The following is a 23564-nucleotide window of genomic DNA, read 5'->3' on the forward strand; positions in this document are numbered from 1 at the left end:
AGGTGGTATGTCACCACAAGCCTTTGAGGTGGGTATTAGTATTACCCCCATTTCACAGATGGGGAAATAGACGCAGCTGGTAAGTAGGGAAGCAGTGATTCACCAGGCAGTAAGCAAGTGCATAAATTAACGAAGTAATTGATGAATAAATGATTGAGTTAGGATGGGTGAATGCAGCAGAGAAAAGGTGAGTAAGTCTGTTAAGTTTATTTTTGTTTTTGTTTTTGTATTTTGTGTGTGTGGCATGTGAGATCTATGAATAGTTCCCTGACCAGGGATGGTCAGGCCCCCTGCATTGGGAGCTCTGAGTCTTAGCCAGTGGACTGCCAGGGAAATCCCAAGTAAGGAGGTTTTGAAGGAGAGAAACAGCAGCAAAGCTGAGAGGTTGGTCTTGCAGAGTGGAGAGGTGGAGGCCATCACCACTGTTCCACCTCTGGCTCCCAGGAAAAGGCCCCTTCCCCTCTCTCAGAGAGGTTTGAATCCTTTCCAGGCTGTTGCCCAGCAACGGTACTCTCATTCCCCACCACCACCTCCCCACCCCACTTCAGAGCTGGAGGTGAGGCCTGGCCGGTAGGGTCCCTGGTTGGGGGCGAAGAAGCTCAGAGGTCAGAAGGGTGGCCTGGATGTGCTCCTAGATGGGGAGAAGAGCCCCGAGTCTGTAGCGAAGCGGCTGTTTGGACCAACCTTTACTCTGAGGGCACCTGCCCGGCACAGTGCAGGAGCAGATGCCCATGACTGCTCATGGCAATGACCATGAGGCCGTGAGTTGGAAGTCCTGATTGGAGGAGATCTTGGACGACTCACTTTCCTTCCTGAGCCGGCAGCATGGGGACGCGGTGCCCAGTCCTGGGGGATGGTGCGAAGACAGGATGGGACCATGAGAAAGCTTTGCACTGGGGGGTGCAGGCTGTTTTTATAAGCAAGGAGTGTGTAAACTCTCTTTAGAGGAGAAAGAACACTGGGGCAAAGAACTCTCAGAGTTTCTCCAAGAGAGAAGGGGATTCTCTGCAGAGCGCCTGGAGGACTCCTGGAAGAGGTGGACCCTGAAGGACTTCTCCAAGTGGAGGTGTGGGTCGGGAGGAGGAGAGAATTCCTGGCCGGGGAGGGAGACGAGGGGAACAGCCCAAGCAAAGGCCCGGGGGCACGAGACTGGAGCGCATTCAGTCGGTAACGGCTACTGTGAGTTCGGGTTTGCCTTTAGTCCTCACAGCAGCTCCAGAGGCTGGAATCACTGCTGCCATTTCCCAGGACAGGAAATTTGTCCCAGAGAGGGAGAGATACTTGCTCCCGGCGGCACAGATGGTGAGAGGCAGGGCAGTCCAGTGTGCTTTCTCCTGCTTTGTGCGTGTCCAGGGAAGCAAGCCGCTCAGCGGGTGGAGCAGAGAGGGCAAAGGGAGAGAAATGCCCTGAGGCCCGGGGCCTCCTCCCGCCACAGGGAAGGGGCAGGGCGCCGGGGATCCAGTGATGGTTTCTGAGCTGAAGAGCCCTGACCCAGGCTGGGCCCTCAGGTGCCCAGGTGCTGTCCGGGCCGTCTGGCTCCACCTCCTACACCTCCACCCTCTGCATCCATCCACCCCCACCGTTTCTCAGCCACGTTGAGAAGCCATGTGTGATGGAGGAGAATGTAAAAATATATATGCAACCGAAAAAACAACAACGAGCTGACAGAACACAGCTATAAATACTCTGACGGGCTCGGAGATGTTCCCGCATCCTGCTTCCTGCTGCCTAAGGCGCGGGGGCATGGATGTGGCAGGTGGGGTGGGACAGCCATGTGTGGACCTACTCTGTGCCAAGCGCCTCGCAGGCAGCACATCTCTGGATCTTTGCAAAAACGCTCCCGGAGAATCACCACTGTCACGCGGGCTTCTTTGGCTCCCAGATAAGGAAGCCGAGGCACAGAGAAGTCAGCCTAGCCAAGGTCACACAGCAGGGGACCTTGGGAAGCAGTAGAGCTGGGATTCCAGCAGGGCCAGCTTTCTGAAGAAGACAGAGCCGGCTTCAGGCTCTGCCTCCTGAGATCCTCCCCCACGGGCAGGGAAAGCATCAGGCTTCCAGGAACTCTGCTTACACACCTCCCAGGGCTCCCCAGTGCCCTCCAGATAAAGACCTAATTCAAGGCTGTCACAGCCCTGTGATGTGGCCTCTGCCCACACCCAGAGCCCACCTCCCGCCACGGCCCCGGATTTCTGAGTCCCAGCCAGGCAACGCTGGCCTGCTCTCAGGACCCCTTGAGGGCCCAGCACAGCCGGTCTTGTCACCTCCTGTCCCCTGAAGTCACATCTGCCTACACCTGGGCCTCAGCTCAAGTGCTGCCTCCTCCCAGCCTCCCCCACGGTCAGATCCTCCCGCACCTTCCCTGTGATCAGGGGAGTCACTACTGGTGATGGGCCGCAGCTGTGAGGGCCGGGAGAGGGGAAGGCAGGGCCTGCCATCCATGCTCCTCTTTGACGGCCTTGCAGCTGCTGGAGAGCCTGGGGGTGGTGGCGTGAAATGGGATTGAAGGGGAGCTGGCCTTGGACTCTGGGAGGAGGAGAAGGAAAGAAAACGAAGGAAGAAGAAAGACAAAAGGGACTCCTGGGGCCTTCAGGAGGAGAAGAGCCGAGAAGAATGGGAGATAAGTTGGCTCTGGCTCTTGGACCTTCATCATGTCTCGGATCAGCTTTCCACGAGGTGTCGGAGCCTGTCTGCACCTCTGGCTGGTGTCAGCATAAAGGTAAGGCTGCCAATGGGGTTATTTGTTCTTTTTCAGACCTTCCCTATAGACCAGTGCTGCACAAGAAGAACATAATACAAGCCACTTAAGTAATTTTTCATTTTAATTTTCTAGTAGCTACTTAAAAAAAAAAAAGAAGCAGCGGAAGTTAATTTTAGTGTTTTATTTCACCCAGTGTATGTTAGTTTCTCAGTTGTGTCTGACTCTTTGCAGCCCCAGGGACCGTAGCCCGCCAGGCTCCTCTGTCCATGGGATTTTCCAGGCAAGGATACTGGAGTGAGTTGCCCGTCCCTCCTCCAGAAGATCTTCCCACCCCGGGGCTGAACCTGGATCTCCTGCATTGCAGGCAGATGCTTTACCTTCTGAGCCGCCAACGAAGCCCATTTCACCCAATATATTCTAAATGTTTCTACACGTAATCAATACAACAACTGAGATTTTTTTAAAACTTTTTTGTCCTACTAAATCTCCAAAATCCAGTGTGTCTTTTACAGTTTGGACGGGCTGCATTTCAAGTACATAATAGAAGACGTGTGGCTACTGTGTTGGACAGCTCAGCTCTAGACTGTAAACTCCATGAGAATCGGCGCCGTGACTGTACCCACCACTGTTGTTTCCAGGGTCTGGCGTGTAATGGAGAACATTTGTCGAATGACTAGCTAACTGACTAGCTGAATGAATGAATGAACAAATGTCTGAAGCCTTGTTAGATCAAAAGCCAGTTGTCCTCTTGGGTCATGGAAGAGCGTAGAAATAAATTCTAGTCCCACCTCTGCATCCTGTGTGCTTCATGACCACAAATGAGTCTCTCACCTGTTAGGCCTTAGTTTTCCCATCTGTACAGTGGGTTGGGATTGGACTATGTGATTTTTTTTCCCCCCAGGCTCTCAGTAAAGTTTCTCCAGGGGAGCCTACTCTCTTCTCTGCAGCTCCCTTCCCTGAGTCAGGCCCCCAGAGAAGTTTCCTGTCCCTCACACCCCTCACTCTGCCCTCCCTCCTCCTATCTGTGAGGCAGGAGGTCTCCGGGTAACCTTCTGTTCAGAGCAGAGCGGAACCCTAGGGGGAGAGACCGAGGCAGGGCTCCTGCCACACGGTGGCCACACAGTGAGCAGGGCAGAGCTGGGCCTTTGTTTTCCTCATCTGAAAAATGGGTGCAAAACCTGCCTTCATCCCATCAAACTGCAGTGCCTCAAATCCAGGCTGTGCTATGCTGTGACCTTGGTCAAAGCACTTTACCTCACTGCCCTCAGCATCCTCGTTTGTAAACTTGGATGATAAAAATACCAGCTCCGCCAGGCTGTTGTGCCCACGAAGCCTATTAACACACACAAACCTTGCATACTGCTGCCAGGCACACTCTAAGTGCTGTACAAGGAATAGATATTATTAGCCTTCACCATGGAGCTAATTCTGCAGTTCAGATGCAGCGAGGGGTGTGACCAGGGTTTGCAAACTAGAAAGTTCCCTCTGGAGAGGCAAGCATTTTTGGACTGCAGAGGACAGCGCAAACGATAAAACACGTTGTGACTTGCAGAGCGTTTTGTAAATGTTGCCGCATCAAGGAGGCAGTTGTGGATTAGCTTTTTATAATCCAAAAAGCACTTCAGCGTCATAAACCACTTTAGGGGCCATAGAGCTCTTTGCAAGGGCTTTCTAGACTGTGGAGTGCTGTGAAGTCTGAGACAAGTGGCCTTTCAGAGACATGGGCAAGACGCAGGGTGGGAGTGTGTAAAGAGCAGCTAGAAGCAGAGGAGAAAAACAGCAGTTCATTTCCCCTGTCCCTGTTCAGAGAAACCCTAGCATATCTGCAGATTCCCGCAATTCTGTTCTGAGGCCAGGGAGGCCTCTCGGCATCGCTGACTCAGCCAAACAGGAGGAGTTCGGCAGGAGTCAGCCCCGTCTTCTTTGTGATCCTGCCTTGTCTTTTTCTTTTTTTTCTATCGCAAAGGCAATGAACCTGACACCCTTTAAGGATTTCCCTGGGGGTGACCAGGGAGATGCACGAACTGTAGCCAGGCTCCTCTGTCCATGGGATTCTCCAGGCAAGAGTACTGGAGTGGATTGCCATTCCCTTCTGGAGTACGATTCATTTTTCTGAACAAAGCCAGAAAATCCCCAGCAATTGTGAACGCAGGTTTTCTTGCCCAGTGGCTTGCACTGGTCCATGTTTGGTCACTGTTGTGCCCCAGCACTCAGTCCCGTGTTTGGCCCTGGAAACATGTGCTGAGTGAATGAATGAGTGAGTGGTGGGCTGCTGAGTCAGGGGGAGGAGAAAAGCTGCCGTGTGCTTGTCCAGTGCCCGCAGTCCTTGGAGGTCAGGTCTATGACAAGGGAACTCATTCAGGAAGACGCTGAAGCTGGTGTGTGTCCATTTAAGATGTGGAAACAATCCCCCCACTAACACATCCTTGGTATCCTCAAGGGCCATAGCAGTATTGGCATTTGGGGTTCTCCTTTAGGGTCTGACATGTCCCCATTAGCACAGCACCAGGGATGACAGAATAACAGGACTGTGATTCCCAGGACCCGCTGCACATCAGAATCCCCTGGAAAGCTTTTAACACCAGGGCCACTTGGTCCTTGCTCCTCTTCTGCGAAGATGTGATCTGACATGGGGCCTAATGGTTGATTTCTTTGAAATCCTAGTTGATTCAAATATACATCATTGAGACAGAGATAGAGGGTGAATTTGTAGAGCAAATGGGTCTGTGAGTGCCAGTAGGGTTTCCACAAGGATCCCTCCATGAATCAGGCAGTCTGGGGGCTGGGGTCCAGGCTGGATGGTGCAGAGGAAGTTACGTGGGCCTTAGAGTCCTTAGAGGCCTGGGTTCGAATTCCCAGTTCTGCTTCATTCCTGCTCTGTGGCCTTGGGCAAGTCACTGCACCCGTCTAGGCTTGTTTCCCTCCTCCGTTAATTGGCAATCAGAATTCCTCACAGGCTGTTGGGATCAATCAGTAAGAAGGTGTCATCTTAATTACCTGGCACGGGGCCCAGCTTGGAGCCAGTGCTCATGAACAGTGATTCTCTTGGCTTCCTGAACTAGCTTTGGGGTGGGAAGGGAGGACAAGGTGGCCCCCACACTGCCCTAAGTGTGTTATTTTTTATTAATTGAGAGGAGCACAGGACTGTGAGAAAGGATACATGGCCTTGTCCTTGTTCTGACCCATCATGGTGTGTGACCCTGGCCAAGTCTCTCAACCTCTCTGAGCCTCAGTTTCCTCATCTGTAATCAGAGATCCAGTGGTGCGTACATCTCATCTCAACTCTGTTCAGTGACATCACACTGGCCCATCACACTGGGACTATTTACATCAGGGAAATTGGCAAACATTACGAATCAGGACTCCGCTGCCCCCACCCCCAGCGGTCAGTTTATCAGCAGAACAGTGGGACTCAAATAACAATAGCTTCCACCATAGCTGCTGGGAGATTCTGAGAGCTAGTGTCTGTTAAGCCCTTAACACAGCACCTAGGAGTTAGCACAGCACCTGGGCACTGATACATGTTAGTTAAACGCACTTGGCATTTATCAGCCAACCTTTTGCCTCTGCCTAGTATAAGGTAATCACATCTGTCACCTCATTCAGCTTTAACAACCCTAGGAAATTTCTGTGTGTGTGCTAAGTTGCTTCAGTCATCTCTGGCTCTTTGGAACACTTTGGACTATAGTCCACCAGGCTCCTCTGTCTGTGGGATTCTCCAGGCAAGAATACTGGAGTGGGTTGCCATGCCCTTCTCCAGGGGATCTTTCTGACCCAGGGGTTCAATCCATGTCTCTTACATCTCCTGCATTGGCAAGCAGGTTTATTCCCACTAGTGACACCTGGGAAGTCCCCAGGAAATTTCTGGAGAAAGAAATTAAGGCTCAGACAGGCTCGCTGACTTTTTCTCTTTGTACTTATTTTTAATTAATTTTTGTTGGAGCGTAGTTGCTTTACACTGTTGTGTTCGCTTCTACTCACAGCAAAGTGAACCAGCTATAAAGCTTGCTGACTTTAAACACAGTTAAATCTTTCAGGCCAACTTTGTGCTATGTTTATTCTTATATATCCACCTCATTTAAGCCTCACAACCCCCTTTTTCTCATGACAGTTGAGGAATCAAAGGCCCAGGATGGGCAAGTGACCTGCCCAAGGTCATACAGTGAGCCCGAGGCCTGGGTATCTGTCTTGAACCCTCACGTGCTGGCTTCCCTCCCCACCAAACCCCACCGCATGCCCTACTGGACGAGGGCGCGCTTTGCTGATACAGTCTCTCTGGCTCTTTCCAGCTCTGACATCCTCGGTATTTAAATCAGCATATGAATATTTCACGAGCATCCCCGGCGCAAATAACCCCCTGCCTGGTTATGTCAGGTTTAGGGCCGCAGCCGTGAGGCCCAGGCGCTTCTGCTCTTTGCGAGACAGGCAATTCCGCGAGGCCTCTGAGCCGCAGCCAAGGAATCGATAGCCTTTAAATAAGTAATTAGAGGCACTGAAGACGGCGGCACATCCAGGAGCGAGCAGGGGAATATAAACTCCTTAAGTCTCCCAGGCTCACTGGGGAGGGTCAGTTCTGGTTCTTGGTCGAGAAACGTGACGGGGCCTGGGGCGGGTGAGGATGGGGAAGTGCAGGGAAGGCTAGGGTGGAGACAGTGGGAGTTGGCATTTATTGAGCACTTCCCATGCGTCAGTCTTTGCCTCATTAATACCCTACCCAGTGTTCTGCTAAAGACAGTGAAGCTCAGAGAGGGTGAGCTAGTTGCCCCAGGCCACACAGCTACGAGATAGCAGAGGTCACAGGCCTGCCTGACCTCAGAGCAGGTTTTCTCAACCTAGCTGCTACTGACATTTGGGGGCTGGGTAATTCTTTGTTGGAGGTGGGGCCTTGTAGGATGTTTAGCAGCCATGACCTCTGTCCTCTGGATAGACAGAGGAAAGTAGTTCATCCTCTCACTTGTGACAACCAAGAATGTCTCCAGACATTGCCAGATGTCCCGTGGGGGCCCCCACCCAGCAGCGAGTCTCTGTTCACTTTCCTTCTCCTTTCCTCTGCTTCTGGTGGCTTTTGTGATAAGGATCAGCATCTTTCTCCCAACCTAGAAAGGTGGCTGTGGAGCCAGAACTGGCTAGGTGAGACATCAACTTGTTTACTGGCTGGCTGTGTGACCTTGGACAAGTTCTCAACCTCTCTGTGCCCCAGTGTTCCTATCTATACAATGCCCCCTGCTGAAATTGTATCATGAGGTTTAAATGAGTTTGTACTATGTGCACATAAAGCAGTGCCCTGGTAGATAACTGTGAGCTTTGAGACGAAGTACCAGCCCAAGACCGCAGCCTCACTGGTACCGTTCTCCCCGTAAAAAAGGGGAGAAGCAGGAGCCAGGGAAGATACCATCTTCCACAGCATCTGCTGTTGTCCCCTCTCTGCTGCAACCCCCCACCCTTCCCCATCCCACCCCCTCCCCCAGCCCTGGAGGAGTCAGAAAAAACAGCCAACACGGATGGCTGTTTAGTCCCACAGGGTCACAAGGTTATAAGAACAAAAGCTGCCACTTCCTCTCTCCCTGCAGTGCTGTCTGTGCATGGACACTATCTGATGAGAGTGTAGTTCTTTTTATGACCCAGGAAGGTATAAAAATACAGATAAACAAGTGCATTTTATCACTGGCATTGGTCGTTGCGTGCTACTGGTCTACAGGATGGGTTTTGTTACAGTTATGTCTGTTGGAAACGAGGTTCCAGGATGCTGTCCTCATCTGGGTCTTGAGAAAAACACTGTCATGAAACCATTCCTGGGCCTCCTTACAGTGCAGGTGTGTGTGTGTGTGCGTGCAACTGTGCAGTTAAAATTCTGCCTTGGCCCAGAAGGAAAGGTCCTTCCCTAGAGATTACCCGGCCCAGGCTCTCGTCTAGTCAAGGAATGTTTGTGTGTGTGTGACTTCTTTGCTAATTGGCGTAGAGTTGATTTACAGGGTTGTGTTTGATGCAGGTATATAGGCTAGTGACTCAGTTATGCATATAGATAGATATTCATTCTTTTTCAGATTTGTTTCCCATATAGGTTATTACAGAATATTTATTGGGTAGAGTTCCCTGGGCTATACAGTAGGTCCTTGTTGGTAGTCAAGGAATCTGAGGCCCAGGACAGGCCAGTGCTTCGTCCATGATCGGGGAGCAGCTTGGCTCAGCGGTCGTCTTCTGAGTGCGTCAGTGAAGCCCCACTGCTGCAGAGCCGGGCCCCGGTCTCCGTGGCACAGGGGAGCTGTCTTTCCAGCTCACAGGGCAGATGTTGTGGTGGGTGATGGGTGCATGGGCCTTCCACGTGGTGATTCAGGGACCCAGGCTCCCTCCTCCTTGTGGCTACATCCTCCTCCTCGAGAGCCTCAGAATCATCTGCTTTTGGCTGACTGGGAGAAGAATTTGGAGGCTTGCAGGGTTTTATGGATTTTTATAAAAAGTGTTGGGCTTCCCAGGTGGCTCAGTGATTAAGAATCTGCCTGACAGTGCAGGAGATGTGGGTTTGATCCCTGGGTCAGGAAGATCTCCTGGAGAAGGAAATGGCAACCCACTCCAGTATTCTTGCCTGGGAAATCCCATGGACAGAGGAGCCTGACAGGCTGTAGTCTATGGGGTCACAAGAGGGTTGGACAGAACCTAGCAACTAAACAACAACATGGGCCTAGAAGTGGCCCTGGCCACTTCTATCAGTTGATCCAAGGTCACATTCAATACTTAACTGCAAGGAAGTTTGGGAAGTGTAGGCCGGCTGTGTGCCCAGGAGGAAGAAGAGACAGATGGGTGAACAGCTGGCTGGGTCTAGGCTGAAAGCTGCGTGGGCAGAGAGCATTGAAACGGAGATGCAGGTCACCCATGCCCTCAGTTTGAGGTTCTGAGTAAGAGTTCATCTTTTTTGTTATTATTTATTTGGCCGCAATGGGTCTTAGTTGGGGCATGCAGGATCTTCAATCCTCAGTTGCAGAATGTGGGATCTAGGTCCCTGACCAGGGATTGATCCCAGGCCCCCTGCATTGGGAACTCAGAATCTTAACCACTGGACCACCAGGGAAGCCCCAAGATCGCATCTTTTTGAGCCCTGTCCATTGATCACTGGATGCCTGTGTCTTCTCTCTTGAGAGACCACCCCCGCCCATGATCAGCCTGAGACTCCCAGGGCCCTGGCTAACTCATTCCAGGAGTCAGCAGCCCTTGTCTCTAAAGGGTTGTAGAGAAGAAAGGGGGAAACGGGGCTCATTTTCTGAAAGGCCCTGTTCTCTGTGTCAGGCCGGCAGTGTTTCCTTTTCCAGGGAGGCGAGAGCCTCTCTCCCCAGGGTTACATGTCACCCCACAGCACCCCAGGCCCAGGCTCTCAACAGAACAGCACTGAGAAGATGACCCAGTGCGTCAGTTCTCACACATGCGTGTGCACACACACACACACACCCTTCAGAACCAGCTGTAGCAGAAGTTTGTCGCTTTGGTTAACGAGTATCTGAGGGATCCCCAGATGGTGAGAGGACCGCCACCAGCACACACGCTGATGGGACGTGTACCCTGCAGCTAGAATGTGGACTGCTGCTGCCTAGCCACTTCAGATGTGTCCAACTCTGTGCGACCCTATGGACTGCAGCCCGCCAGGTTCCTCTGTCCACGGGCTTCTCCAGGCAGGAGCAGTAGAATGAGTTGCCATTCCCTTCTCCAGGGGATCTTCCCAACCCAGGGATTGAACCCGGGTCTCCTGAACTGCAGGCAGATTCTTTACCACTGAGCCACCAAGGAAGCCCTAAAGTGTGGACACACCCTCCCGGGTCTGGGAATTGTTGGAGTGGCACAAAGGCCCAGAGTCAGTTGGACCTTTAAAGGCCGCTGCCGCAGAATGGCACCATCTCCAGGTGCCAGCAGGAGCCGGGCGACCAGCTGGCAAGCGGCACACTCCAGCGTGGCACCCTGGCTGGGCCCTGGCTGGGCCGGCACTCTCCGGTTCCCGTCAAACCTGTTTATCCAGTCCCCCATCGATCGTTTGCCCCACCTGACACTTTCCCAAACACCTCCTTTACATTAACCAGAGTCAGCCTCCACTGACGGGGCTGCCGAGAACCCTGCCTGCTGTACCTGGTCATTGACCCCCTCCCTCCAAGGATCTCCTTGGTTGCCAGCTTCCTTCAGGGCCATTCCAGGCCCCAGGCAGGTCTAACAGCCTCCATCCTCAAGGGAAAGGCCGGGTTTCCCATCTCTCCCCTCCAGGAGATTTCAGAGCAAATTTCCAATGTCTTTTCACACTCCTTCAACAGTTAAGTTCCTCAAGAATCAGCATAATTGGTATTCTTTGTAATCCCATGTATTTCCACTTGTGCATCTAAAACCATTATCCTGAGAAGAGGCCCACACTCTTCCCTGGATGCCAGGGTGAGGAGCCTCTGAACTGTAGCCCCCAGACTGCTGGTACCAGTATTCCTTTGTCTACAACATAGGTCTCCTTCGCCTTAGGAGACCCCTACTGGTTTGAGGACCATCCCATCCTCCCTGCAGTTCCTACTGGAAGAAGGTCCTTACTTCTTCCAGGGCTGAGCTCCTCTCTCCACTCCATAGAGCCAGGCAGTCCCTAGAGGGAGGTCATTGTCACATGACTCACTCTCTAATATCAGCTCATTAAGGAGGCAAGAACTCCTGACCCAAACATGGCCCACCAGTTCCTTCTCCGCAGTTATCTTTTTAAAACTAGAACTGGGGGAAACAGTTACAGCCCGCCTGGTGGGGACTCGTGAGTTAAGAGTAGTTTTGTTTTCCACAAAGTGGGGGGAGGCAATTTGAGTAGGAAAGGAAGCTGAAGAGACAGAGACAGAAAGAGGAAAGGAGAAAAATGGGCTGGGGTGGGGGAAGGGGAGGGAGCCGGCAGCATCCTGACCCCTGGCCCAGCTGCGGCGCTGCCCAGTAGCAATCTGGTTATCCATTGTCTCCTTGAGCTTCCCACTTTTTTTTTTTTTTTGCTTCAGCTGGTTGGAAATGGAGTTTGTTACCATTTGTCTGGTTCCCACTGAACCTCCAGGATCCTCACAGTGCCTGGCACATAGTAGGTGTGCAGTCAACACCTGTCAAGGAATCAATGAACAACCACCCACGTGCGAAAGAAGAAAGAAAGTCCAAGGTACAGAGAGGGGAGAGGGGTTAACTCTATGTGGGCAGACATCGGGAACTGCCTGGGGTGGGAGGTGATATTTGAAGTGGGATTTGAAGGGTGAGTAGGACTTTTCTGGATGACGGTTGTGGTGGGAAGAGTTTAGAAAAAGACAAGGGGGGCTAGGCTGAGAAAGAATTAATATCAGGTAAAAACTTAGGACTTGTACATATAGGGGCTGATCTGGGTCTAAATCCTGTGTTCCTGATGATGCCAGAGCTGCAACTGGGTATCCCATGGAAGTGAGTGTCTGGGTGCCCCTTGGCTCCCCTCATGGCCCTGTGCATCTGGGTACCACCCATGTGAGTGAGTGCCTGGGCGCCCTTCAGCTCCCCTTGTGGCCCTGCTTCTATTAGGAAATCGGGTTCTCCTCCTACCCACCCATCAACACTCCGACAGCTGCCCTCATAGGGGGCCCTGATAAGCCCCCCAGATCCGGAAGACAGACCCCTTTCAGTCCTGATCCTCTCTAACCTCTGAGCAGCTTTCCACACTCTGACCTTGCCCCACACTGCTCCTCCTTGGCAGCTCCTTCGCCGTCCCCCTGGGGTCTCCTCTCCCAGGCCCACCTCCACTCCTTAAATGTCAGTGGCCTTCCAGGCCTCTTGCGCCGCTCTCACCCTGGACATCCTCATCAGCTCCTGTAGCTTCCCGGACCACTTAGTGGTGTGGCCTCCAGGAGTTCCACTTCCATCATCTCCAGAATCCCTTCTCCTCCAGACTGTGCGGCAGACCCCTCAGACCCAAATCGGACTCTTCACCCTGCCCCTCCTGCCCACTGTATCCCTGTTCTGATTGTGGACACTTTCCCCATCTACCTGCCATGGGGAGCAGATTCCTGGCCCTACAGAAGAGAAGAAAGAGACTGGCAGACGGACGGGGCTGAGCACAGAGACGGGTCTGCCTGACTCGGGTCCCACTGCTTGGTTAGGACTCAGGATGTGGCAGTGTTTCTCACCTCTGACCTCCGGGGCCTCCTGGAGCTGGGGCAGTAAATGTTGACCCAGTCAATTTCCACCACGCTTCGAAGTAGCGGTCAGCTGCTGACCACACTGTCAATTATTCAGGCTCCCTGGGACTCCAGCAAGAGCAACGGTTTAACTAAAACACACCTCAGTCATCCTCACATGCCCAACTTGCCCTCAGAGGCCTGAAGAGGGATGGCCAGCCAGCCCAGGGCACCTCCCCAGGCCCTCGCTCCACCCCCCCCCCCCCCCACCCCACACTTCCATCCAGGATTTGCCAGGATTTGCCAGGTTCCCTGTGCTCAAATCTCCTGCAGGTTTTCTCAGGCCAAGGCCTGAAGGGCAGAACTGGGACCAGTGGCAGGAAGGGACCCGAGGCACATTTCAGTTCAGTGCCCTGGGACACAGACTTTTCTTGTGACCAGAGGCAGGCACTCTGGGAGGGAGGGAGTCCCAGTGTAGTGGGTTCCTGCTAGTTCACACCAGCGTGTGATAGGGAGAGATGGTTATCCATGCAGAGAGACCAGGGCTGCCTAGGAAAAATAACTAGCATTTTAAGCTTGCTCTAACATTTGCAAAACTCTCAATAGCACATGTTGTTGCGTGGCCTTAAGTCTTTTTCTTAGAACCAAGTGGTACATTAAAAAAAAATGTGTTCATTTGATAAACAAGTCAAGGACTTTACTGGGACTCCAGGGTGAGGCAAGAGTATCAATTCAGCCCTGCCCTCCAGTAATAGATGTTGTTGTTCAGTCGCTCAGTTGTGTCCAACTGTTTGCAGCCCCATGGACTGCAGCACTCCGGGCTTCCCTGTCCTTCACTATCTCTAGGAGTTTGCTCAGATTCATGTCCACTGAATCAGTGATGCTATCTAACCATCTCATCCTCTGCCACCCCCTTCTCCTTTTGCCTTCAAGCTTTCCCAGGATCAGGGTCTTTTCTAATGAGTTGGCTCTTCACAGAAGTAACAGGCAAGTTTGGTCTTGGAGTACGAAATGAAGCAGGGGAGAGGCTAACAGAGTTTTGCCAAGAGAATGCGCTGGTCATAGCAAACACCCTCTTCCAACAACACAAGAGATGACTCTACACATGAACATCACCAGATGGTCAATACCAAAATCAGATTGATTATATTCTTTGCAGTTGAATATGGAGAAGCTCTATACAGTCAGCAAAAACAAGACCAGGCGCTGACTGTGGCTCAGATCATGAGCTCCTTATTGCAAAATTCAGATTTAAATTGAATAAAGTAGGGAAAACCACTAGACCATTCAGGTATGACCTAAATTAAATTCCTTACAATTATATAGTGGAAGTGACAAATAGATTCAGGAGATTAGATCTGATAGACAGAGTGCCTGAAGAACTATGGATGGAGGTTGACGACATTGTACAGGAGGCAGTGATCAAGACCATCCCCAGGGAAAAGAAATGCAAAAAGGCAAAATGGTTGTCTGAGGAGGCCTTACAGATAGCTGAGAAAATAGAGAAGCTGAAGGCAAAGCAGAAAAGGAAAGATATACCCATCTGAATGCAGAGTTCCAAAGAATAGCAGGGAAAGATAAGAAAACCTTCCCAGGGATCAATGCAAAGAAATAGAGGAAACAATAGAATGGGAAAGACTAGAGATCTCTTCAAGAAAATTAGTGATTACAGGGGAACATTTCATGCAAAGATGGGCACAATAAAGGACAGAAATGGTATGGACCTAACAGAAGCAGAAGATACTAAGAAGAGGTGGCAAAAATACACAGAAGAACTACAAAAAAGATCTTAATGACCCAGATAACCACAACAGAGTGATCACTCACCTAGAGCCAGACATCCTGGAATGCAAAGTCAAGTGGGACTACGAACAAAGCTAGTGGAAGTGATGAAATTCCATTTGAGCTATTTCAAATCCTAAAAAGATGATGCTGTGAAAGTGCTGCACTCAATATGACTTCAAATTTGGAAAACTCAGCAGTGGCCATAGGACTGGGAAAGGTCAGTTTTCATTCCCAGCCCTAAGAAAGGCAATCCCAAAGAATGCTCAAACTACCGAACAATTGTACTCATCTTCAGTTCAATTCAGTTCAGTCGCTCAGTCGTATCTGACTCTTTGCAACCCCATGAATCGCAGCACACCAGGCCTCCCTGTCCATCACCAACTCCCAGAGTTTATTCAAATTCATGTCCATCGAGTTGGTGATGCCATCCAGCCATCTCATCCTCTGTCGTCCCTTTCTCCTCCTGCCCCCAATCCTTCCCAGCATCAGGGTCTATTCCAATGAGTCAACTCTTTGCTTGAGGTGGCCAAAGTATTTGAGTTTCAGCTTCAGCATCAGTCCTTCCAATGAACACCCAGGACTGATCTCCTTTAGGATGGACTGGTTGGATCTCCTTGCAGTCCAAGGGACTCTCAAGAGTCTTCTCCAACACCACAGTTCAAAAGCATCAATTCTTTGTCACTCAGCTTTCTTCACAGTCCAACTCTCACATCCACACATGACTACTGGAAAAACCATAGCCTTGACTAGACGGACCTTTGTTGGCAAAGCAATGCACTCATCTTACACACTAGCAAAGTAATGCTCAAAATTCTCCAAGCAAGTCTCCAATAGTACCAAGAATTTCCAGATGTTCAAGCTGGATTTAGAAAAGGCAGAGGAACCAGAGATCAAATTGCCAACATCCTTTGGATCATCAAAAAAGCAACAGAGTTCCAAAAAAACATCTACTTCTGTTTTATTGACTATGCCAAAGCCTTTGACTCTGTGGATCACAGCAAACTATGGAAAATTCTTCAAGAGTTGGGAATACCAGACCACCTGACCTGCCTCTTGAGAAATCTGTATGCAGGTCAAGAAGCAACAATTAGAACTGGACATGGGACAATGGACTGGTTCCAAAATGGGAAAGGAGTACATCAAGGCTGTATATTGTCACCCTGCTTGTTTAACCTCTGTGCAGAGTACATCATGTGAAATGCCGGCTGGATGAAGCACAAGCAGGAATCAAGATTGCCAGGAGAAATATCAGTAACCTCAGATATGCAGATGACACCACCCTTATGGCAGAAAGTGAAGAGGAACTAAACAGCCTCTTGATGAAAGTGAAAGAGGAGAGTGAAAAAGTTGGCTTAAAGCTCGACATTCAGAAAACTAAGATGATGGCATCTGGTCCCATCACTTCACGGGAAATAGATGGGGAAACAGTGGAAACTGTGAGAGACTTTATTTTTGGGGGCTCCAAAATCACTGCAGGTGGTGACTGAAGCCGTGAAATTAAAAGACACTTGCTCCTTGGAAGAAAAGCTGTAACCAACCTAGACAGCATATTAAGAAGCAGAGACATTACTTTGCCAACAAAGGTCTGTCTAGTCAAAGCTATGGTTTTTCCAGTAATCATGTATGGATGTGAGAGTTGATCTATAAAGAGAGCTGGGCGCCGAAGAACTGATGCTTTTAGAACTGTGGTGTTGGAGAAGACTCTTGAGAGTCCCTTGGACTTCAAGGAGATCAAACCAGTCAATCCTAAAGGAAATCAGCTGAAACTCCAATACTTTGGCCACCTGATGCAAAGAACTGACTCCTTAGAAAAGACCCTGATGCTGGGAAAGATTGAAGGGAGGAGAAGAAGGGGACAACAGGATCAGATGGTTGGATGGCATCACCAACTCGATGGACGTGAGTTTGAGCAAGCTCTGGGAGTTGGTGACGGACAGGGAAACCTGGCATGCTGCTGTCCATGGGATTGCAAAGAGTCAGACACGACTGAGTGACTGAACTGAACTGAGCTTCAGCATCAGTCCTTCCAATTAATATTCCAGGGTTGATTTCCTTTAGGATTCAAGTAAGGGTACTGAATGCTGATAATAAGGCAATTTACAAGGTGTCACGGAAGATTCTAGACATGTGACATGCTTCAAAGCACACTTCCGACATAACCACCCAGAGAGGCGGCTGCTGGAACTGTCTCCATTTTACAGGTAAGGAAAGATTTTACAGAGGAGGCACAGAGCATGCAGCCCGAGGTCACACCGGGGGAATCTGAGCCCAGGCACCTGACTTTAAACCCTCTGACCCAGGTTGTATGAGGGGCTTTGGTCAGGGTTAGGCAGACAATCACAGAAATAATGATCTAAGGACAGAGCCATGGAGGAGAGATCAGAACTAATCTATCCAGATTGAGGGGAGGGGCGGATCAGAGACAGCTTTCTTGAAGTGTCCTTGGAGCTGAGAACTTCCAGAAAGGGAGTTCCATAGGGGAAGAGTCCAGGGAAGGAGGGACCTTCCAAGCAGGGAGCACTACCAGAGCGAAGATCCTGGGGTGCCAGCACCCCCGCCAGGACACCCTCAGGGCGGCAGGCAGTGCAGACCCAGAGCTGTGTCTTAGCCACCTCCTGGCTGTACCCACTTCCTGTTTGTCTGCAGCTGTATTTTTAGATGTCTTACTTTCCGATGACACTGGTGGGCTAGCGGGATCTGGGCCCCCTCAGTCAGTTTTTTTATAGTCTCCCACCTCGGGTTTCTGTATCTCGGCCCATCCCCCAGGGACCTGAGCTGACAGGTTGATGGGAATCCCCGGCTTCCTGTAATACAGGTAACTGACTGGTCCACTGGGGTCCCAGGGGCCCACTTCAATGCCAGTCAACACCAGCTCTCTCACCTTTCACCCTGCCAGCTGCTTTCTCTCTTTCTTCGTACCAGTTTAATTCCACTCCAGTCTAAGATACCTCTCAGTGCCAGACACTGGGCTGGGTACTGGCAAGACAGCCCCAAAAATGACAGGAGGCGCCTGTCAGGGTGAGTGTACATAATTCACGGTGCAGACTGGGACTTGTATGGGAGTAAAGAGGGCCTTCTGATAATTATGGCGGGCTACAGTGTAAACCTGGGCAAAAAAGATGCAAGGTTGCCCCAGTGAAGTCTAGAAAGATGGAAAAGTGAGGGGCAACTTGACAATAGAGGACAAGTGGAGGGGAGTCTCAGCAGGGGGGATGGCGTGCGCGAAGTCGTGGAAGGTCGGGGACAAGTGGGGAGTTTATGGAGGCAGTAACCTAGTATGCGTGCTATGGAGAGTCCAGGGTGGCCTCCAGGTGGGAAAAGATGGACAGTTTGGAACAACTGGGGCTTCCCTGGTGGCTCAGACGGTAAAGAACCTGCCTTCGATGCAGGAGACCCAGGTTGGATCCCTGGGTAGAACAGGGTGGCGAAAACCTAGCAGCTCCGCTAGCCAGGGCCCACGGCAGGCATCACTAATTGATCACAGCACTCTCCTTCCTACTGATTCATCCTTACAGCCCTCAACACAGAGCCAGGGCCCGGTCGCGACCAGTGGTCAGGCTGTGCGCCAGATGAAGCCAGCAGTGGCTAACAAGTGTGGACTTAGCTGGAGAGGAAGCTGGAGTTCACATTGAGAGAGGCCTAGAATGTGGGAGCAGGAGCTAGAATATTCCCTAGGGATTAGAGAACCAGCCGAGGCTGGTAGAGGGAGGGATATAACTAGACTAACATTTGAGGAGTTTCAGGAAGGTCACTGCCGTTGGTGGAAGGAACTGGGGTGGAGAAGCATTGAGGGGTGTGTCCAGGTGAGAACAGATGGGCCCAAGTGAACAGGGAACAGGGAGCAGAGAGGTGGATCTGATGGCCTAGGAGAGGTTTGTCGTAGGGCAGTGAGAAGAGAAAGGTAGTTAGGATGACTCCGGGGTCTCTGGGGTCCTGGCCCAGCGTGGGCAGGTAGAACAGCATAGCGGGAGGTCCCGATAGGAATCTTTGCCCAGAGATCACCCTGAGAGTCTGGGCCCCTGTGGGAGAGAGGCCCAACAGGTTTGGTGGGTTTACAGCTGAGAGTGTCAGAGTCTGGAGAAACTTGCCTTTTGAGGGAACTAACAATCACAAGATGCCTCTGTCCCCCACTCAGGGACCTGTAGGGAGAGGGTGGGAAAGCAGGTGCCTGGTGGTTCTCCCCAGCATGGAGAAATGGGAGCCCACGGGTACTGACTGTAAAGTCTGGGGGTGACTGCAAGAAGGGGAGACTGACATGTCTTTACCCAAATGGTATGGACTTAGCCATGGACAGCCCCCTGCCCCAAGGCCACCACAGGGGAACGCGATGACACGCCAGGGTAGAGTCCTTTGGATTCTGGTACCTGGGAGGCGGAGAGGTCAAGCCAAGCACAGGATGTGGGGGGTCGGGAAGGGGTGGAGGTGACGGGCTCCCTGGAACCTTCTCAGCCTGGGGCTAGGGGTCTCGGCACTGGAGGGATGTGGCTGAGGGGTCACTGAAAGGTGTAGCTTTGTCTGGGAGGGACCAATTGCGCCTGGGGGAGAGGCCTGGGATTGGGTCCCTGGTCAGAGGGACCTGGGGGCCTCCACTTACTACCTCCAGACCTGCAGACACCACAGCCATGACTCACAGGAGGGGAACCACAGCCTGGACAGGTGCCGCTAGAGGAATGACCATTTCCCTGCTTCTGCTCCCCTGACCCCAACTCTGGGGGTGAGCCCAGAGGAAGGGTAGGTGTGTGTGTGTGTGTGAGAGAGACAGACAGACAGACCCTACGCTCACATAGAGGAAGTGTGTGTTTGTGTGTATGTGGAACGGACCTCACACTCACACAGAGGAAAGGGGTGTGTGTGTGTGTGTGTGTGTGACAGACCCCCCACTCACACCTCCAGCCCCCAGAGCTCCCAGCTTAGCTTACCTTGTGGTAAGCTTCCTTGTGGAGGAAGAAGAAAGTTTGGGATCAAATTTGAGCCTGAAGTTTTGAAATGACCAGACCTTAACGAGAGAAAGATTGCTTTCATAATCAAAAGCTGTCTGAATGTTTGAAACTGGACCAAATACTATCAAAGGTGCATAACTCCCCACTGGTGGAGGGGTTTGCAGAGCCCAGCTGGTTGCTGTTATTGAAAACATAAAGCTGTGCCATAATTGTAACCCAGGGACCTGAAAGTCCTTAATAAACCGTCTATGAGGGGAACACAAAAAAGGGTCCGATTTGAAGGGGAAAGATGGTTAGAAATCGGGATAGAACGAGGCTTTATTGAATGGATCAGGCAGAGGGACCCAGGAAGTGGGACACCTGTCTCTCCACTCACCCCTCCCTGCACGGTCTGGGGGCAGCCTATCTCAGGAAATGCAGGTCACCCTGTTATTGGTTGGTGCCAGTAACACCCTCAAATCAATGCCGAGCCCACCCCCGAGCCCAGGTTGGTTTAAGGACCAAAGAGACCTCTCCTCCAAGGCCGAGGCCAAATCTCAGGATGCCATCACCTTCTCTGGGCCAGGTGGGATAGGCCTAACACAGTGGGCGAGGTGGGATAGGCCTGACACAGCAACGTCACGTGGGTGACTTTCCAGAGAGGGAGCAGCTAGCAGCAGAGAGCTCAGGTCACACTTAGCCAACCACCTCTGCAGCCAGGGTGGGAAGACAGCAGAGGGAGAGTGCAGGCCCAGGAAGAGGAGAGCTTCAACGTAGGAGACACAGGCATGGGCGGGGTCGGATGCCCCCAGCGCCCACCCACCGGTAAACAGGACTAGCTGGGGACCTGACCTCAAGGTCTATCTCTCTCCTGGGGGGTCAGGGGAGGTAAGGAGAGAAAGGGCTGTGGAATGGAGTCTTGCTCCCCAGGCCTAGGGCTGCAGAGGGGAGTGTGAATCGGAGCCTCTGAGACTGAGGGGTCTGTGGCAATGCGGGGGCAGGGGTGGGTACGAAGTCGGGGACTCTCAGGAGGTGGACATCTGGGCGTCATCAGATGGAAGGGATGCTGGAGCCTCGGAGGGAAAGCAGGACTGGACGGGAAGGGAGCCTCGGAGGAGCCAACGGAATGTTCAGGAGAGGGAGGAAAAGCTGCGGGAACTCGCCTGGGAGCGAGGCAGCCGCCAGATCCTGGCCGGGCTCTGGCTCCTCTGGCAACTGACAAGACGCATCTCTCAGCTGCTCTGGGGAACCGAACAGCCTTGAGTCTGCCCAGGTGGGCAGCGGGTCAAGTTTACCTCCCTGCTTCCCGCGCCCCTCCTCCGGCTCTGGCTGCTGCTCAGGGCCGCCTCTGAGACAGCCCCCGTGCCCCCTCCCCTTCAGGGCCCCGCGTTCCAGACTTTCCCCTCATCAGAGTTTACCAGGCAGGTCTGAGCCTCTCACCGGAGTCCCTGGCCAAGTTCATCCTGGCTCGCTGCCCCCCTGTCTCCTCGGCTTACAGCAGGAGCCAGTTGAGGCCCATCAGCAGACAGAGCCACATGCCAGGCCCGGGGACCCTCCCCACCGAAGGCAGCGAAGCCAGCCTGCTCGCCCTAAGTTCATCCGTGTCAGTTCCCGCAAGAGGGCTTGTGCTCCGGGTCAGACACTTGGACCCAAGGAACCCAAGTCCCTCCCTGGTTCCTTTCTCACCTAAGTCACTGGCCCACTCCATGCCCCGTGTAAACTGGAGTCTTGATCCTCAAAACTCAGCCAGCCCAAGGCTTGGGGCATGGGGAGGCGAATGGGGAGCTGAGGCCTCTCTCAGCTTCAGTTTGCCCTCTGTACATAACCCATGTATCAGCTGGGCACCCCCCATCCTTTATGATTTCAAAAATATCAGTTCAAAGCCATATTCCACACCCTGTGGGAATGCAAAGATACCGCCTATGCTTTGGAGCACTCTGGTTAACGTTTTCTCCCTCCCTTCTGCATCAGAGCGGCGACTTCTGCTAAATTCGTTTAGAGTCTGGATCGGGCCTCTGACCCAGGTCTGCTGTTTTGTTTTCACAGCGCCCTGACTGAGATGTGGAATGTGGCCGTCGCCTTCTGCTATTTCCACCAGAAACCCACCGCAGAGGTATTTGTGTGGAAGGCAGGCAGAGGGAGATTTCAGGAAGTCAGAGGGAAGGTTTCAAGTGCGACAATAAAAACTTCAAACGGACATTGGACAGTCCTGTTCTTCAAAGTTTCACCCCTGAGAAGTTTTAATGGACCCCTTTATCTCACACAGTTCCCCAGCCTGGCTCTTTTCCTTTTAAAATTTTTTTTAATTGAAGCATAGTCGATGTGGGCTTCCCTGGTGGCTCAGTGGTAAAGGATCCGCCTGCCAGTGCAGGAGACATGGGTTCAGTCCCTGGGTCAGGAAGATCCCCTGCAGAAGGAAATGGCTATCCACTCCAGTTTTCTTGCCTGTAAAATCCCATGGATGGAGGAGCCTGGTGGTCTATAGTCCATCAGGTCACAAAAGGGTTTGACATGACTTAGCTATTAAACAGCAACGACATGGCCAATGTACAATATTACATAAGTTACAGGTGTACAATATAGTGATTCACAGTTTTTAAAGGTTATACTTCATTTTTTGTTGTTATAAAATATTGGCTATATTCCCTGTGTTGTGCAATAATCCTGGCTCTCTTCTTCATCTTCTTTTTCACACCTCTCTTCCTTGAGACTCAAAACAGTCCAGTGGTTAAATACAAGAGTTCTGCTCCCATATGGCCTGACTCTGTGAGCCTGGCTTTGCATCTCATCAGCTATGTGATAATATGAGAGTTACCTAACCTCTCTGAACATCAGTTTCATTTTTCTTTGAGGATAATAAAAGTTGAAGATAACAGGATTCATGGTGAGGATTTCATAAAGCAATCCATGGGAAGCCCTTAGCAGCAGAGTGTTAATAATGTTAGCTATTATTATTAACCCCTCCAAATTTTCCTACTTTCCTAGACGGAACAATTCAACCTTCTCAGGCCCTGTCCCAAATCCTGCCCATCTTTGCATTTTCAAGTCCAGAAAGTCTCAGGAACAGGAGTATTCTTTGAACATGATTGGCCCTCCTTTACTGGCAGTCAGCCGAGGTTGTGAATGGGCTCCATCACAAGTGAATGGGCTCCATCACAAGTAAAGGGGCTGAACAGTGACCCCCAAGCTGATAGTACTAAACAAACTTTATGCCTTTCTTCCTCTTTCTCTCCTCCTCCTCTCCCCTAACCCCATTAGGCTGAAAGTAAACAGCACTACAGGCTTCCCAGGTAGCTCAGTGGTAAAGAATCTGCCTGGCAATGCAAGAGACGCTGGTTCAATCCCTGAGTTGGGAAGATCCCCCTGAGGAGGAAATGGCAACCGACTCCAGTATTCTTGCCTGGAAAATTCCATGGGCAGAGGAGCCTGGTGGGCAATAGTTCATAGGGTTGCCAAGAATCTGACACAACTGAGCACACACACATCACCAAGGCATGCACAAACAGCACCAACAGCATTGGCAGATCTGGGGCCTAATGGGAATCTGTCTCCAAGCTTACTGAACTACTGGGAAAGAAGTGCTATCTTTCAGGGGTCTCTATGCAGCCTGGAGTTTCTGGGGCCATCTTGTCTACCTCTTGGGAAACCCTACCTAATGAGGGAGCCAACACAGAGAAAGAGACTACTTCTCAGTGATGTCATTTGAGGTTCTAAATTCTGCCATACCTGGATTTGTCCCTTGAGTTTTCCAATGTTGTGTGCCCAGAGATCTCCCTTTTCTTGTTTAAGCTAATTTCATACAAAATTGAATGTCATAAAAAATTGAATGAATCTTGACTAGTGAAGAATTTCAACTAAAAATGGGGTGTATTATAAAACAAGGGGGAATGTCATGGAATCCACTGCAGAAAGCACAGCCAGAAACCACAGGAATGAAAAGGCTGCCTCTGACTCCACATCTCTTTCTCTTGACCTCTCTCCCTGAGGCCACACAATCTCCCATTCCTGCCTTTTCTCTGCATATCTCCTCCTTTTTTTCCT

The 23564-nt window shown here is 51.4% G+C and overlaps 1 long non-coding RNA gene across 2 annotated transcripts; it reads left to right on the forward strand.

The window, feature by feature from the left end:
• The first annotated feature begins 1405 nt into the window (after positions 1–1405).
• LOC122702965 lies at positions 1406–21901 on the forward strand. 2 transcript variants are annotated; one of them, XR_006343382.1, is made up of 3 exons: positions 1406–2716; positions 11742–11840; positions 21570–21901. It is a non-coding gene; the product is annotated as an uncharacterized LOC122702965 (long non-coding RNA). The 2 variants fall into 2 exon arrangements; XR_006343381.1 differs by lacking the exons at positions 11742–11840; positions 21570–21901 and adding an exon at positions 3211–3491.
• The last annotated feature ends 1663 nt before the right edge of the window (positions 21902–23564 follow it).

Source organism: Cervus elaphus, chromosome 11 (genome assembly GCF_910594005.1).
Source record: "Cervus elaphus chromosome 11, mCerEla1.1, whole genome shotgun sequence".
NCBI classification, from domain to species: domain Eukaryota; kingdom Metazoa; phylum Chordata; class Mammalia; order Artiodactyla; family Cervidae; genus Cervus; species Cervus elaphus.